Consider the following 2341-nt stretch of genomic DNA (forward strand, 5'->3'; position numbering starts at 1 on the left):
ACCCTCAACCCTCAACCCTCAACCCTAAACCCTAAACCCTCAACCCCAAACCCTCAACCCTCAACCCTCAACCCTCAAACCTCAACCCTCAACCCGGAACCCTGAAACCTGAACCCTGAACCCTGAACCCTGAACCCTAAACCCTAAACCCCAACCCCTAAACCCCAACCCCTCAACCCTAAACCCCAAACCCTAAACCCTAACCCCGAAACCCGAAACCCCGAAACCTTAAACCCAAAAACATGAATCCTAAAAATGCAAAACCCGAAAACCTAAAATCCCAAACCCCAAACCCGAAAAAAAAAACCCTAAACCCGAAAACTTGAAAACCTGAAAATCGTGAATCCAAAAACCTTAAACCCTAAACCCTAAACCCAAACCTTAAACCCTAAACCTGAAACCCGAAAATCCTAAACCCAAAAACCTAAACCCAAAAACGCGAAACCTCAAAATGCGAATCCTGAAAAACCTAAACTCCAAACCCTAAACCCTAAACCCTAAACCCCAAACCTTAAAAAAACCCTAAACCCGAAACCTGAAATTCTGAAAACCCGAAAACCTGAAAACCTTAAACCCGAAAACCGTAAACCCTAAACTCTAAACCCAAATCCTAAACCTTAAATCCTAAACCCGAAACTCGAAACCCTGAACCCTCAACCCTAAACACTAAAACTCTAAACCTTAAATCCTAAAAAAAACCCTAAACCCTAACCTAAACCCTAAACTCTAAAAAACTTAAACTCTAAACCTTAAAAACCCTAGACCTCAAACCCCAAACAAAACATAAACCCTAAACCTAAAACCCTAAATCCTAAATCATAAACCCTTTAACATAAAGGAAACAACCCTCACAAATAACAATTTAAGCTTCCCGCTAACCTTTGGGCTTGTTTCGGAGTGTAATTGCAGTTGTTTTTTAAAGTAATTTTTACTTATAAGTATATTAAAATAATATATTTATTTTATTTTTAAAAAATTATTTTTAATATTATCATATTAAAATAATCTAAAAACACTAAAAAGATTCAAATTTATTCAAAAATATTTTTAAAATATAAAAAATAAATAGTTCATTGCAGTGACGTCCTTGATGAGCATGACAACAACATCTGACTGGAACTTAGAGGTTGACTTCTTCATGTTTCGAATCTTTGCTTCAGTTTCCTCTTCAAGCTGAAGCCAGAGTTCCCACTTGTCTAAATGAGTTTGAAAACCCAAAAAAAAAGATAATAAAAGAAATTGCAATTCAAGCTAGATAATTAATTAAAGCCATGTTGATGAAAATGCTGTTATTCGTATTCTTTATAGTTTTTGTTGGCAATAGATGAGAAACTGGAAATGGATGTAGCTGAGGAGATATCTAACCATACCTCACCAACTCTCTTTTGGTACTCAGATTCCAGGTTGGAACGATAAAGGCCTGCCTCTTTCTCGGCTTCTTCTTTAGCTTGCCTTAACCTTGTTGTCTTCACTGGACAGAAATTTGAGATTTTTGTTGGATACAAACGATTTGGTTTTTTGGAAAAGAACTACAAAATATAATGGAATGAACGAAAAAACAAGGAGATTATTCAGTTCTTACAGTTTCTAGCAGCAGTAACAATTTGTTGGGCCTCCTGTTCTGCAGTTAGTAGCATCTGAATCCCTTCATGACCTCTCATGGAATACATGTTAACAATGCAACCTAAACTAGAAAGAACAACTCAATGAGAAAAAAAGTTTTCAAACACTCATAGCAGGCACCCTATGAGTAGTAAACCAGAGCAGATGTTCCAGCTGACCGACAGAACCATCAAATTGCAGAAAACCAAGTACGAAGAAAAACACAAAACAACTAATCTGATGATAGCACATTCCTTAAAACATACTACTAGCCAAAATAGCTAAACAAGATTTCTGAAGACATAATAAAAATGTTGGGAGCAAGATTTTCAGGGAATTTAAAGGACATTATAACCATGACAGGTTCTTCAAAAGACTTTATGAGTGATGATAAACTTCTATAACTCAGATAGCTTTGCCTACCATGCTTATCAGTAATATTAATGGGACCATGTTCTTTCTTATTTGATTTTTCCCATTTGATGTTAGTCAAACTTCGGGTAAGACAGAATTGTCACATCCAGCGAAGAAACAGCGCCTTTTAGATTCACCAGGCACTGCGGTTAGTCTCCCACCTTTTGGAGTCACGTCTATCTTATTTCCTCCCTCATTGGTTATGCTTTTGGATGGAAAAATTTTAATGACAACGAAGAGAACGAGGAGTAATGATAATCAGGTTTACATGAAATTTAGTCTTGCTTTTTTTTGGCCTGTGCAATTGTTCTAGTGGTATGATCAC

The 2341-nt window shown here is 36.7% G+C and overlaps 1 pseudogene; it reads right to left on the reverse strand.

The window, feature by feature from the left end:
- Positions 1-1077: 1077 nt before the first annotated feature.
- On the reverse strand, positions 1078-1670 carry LOC133668619 (V-type proton ATPase subunit G-like; annotated as a pseudogene).
- Between the last annotated feature and the right edge of the window lie 671 nt (positions 1671-2341).

Source organism: Populus nigra, chromosome 11 (assembly GCF_951802175.1).
Source record: "Populus nigra chromosome 11, ddPopNigr1.1, whole genome shotgun sequence".
NCBI classification, from domain to species: Eukaryota; Viridiplantae; Streptophyta; class Magnoliopsida; order Malpighiales; family Salicaceae; genus Populus; species Populus nigra.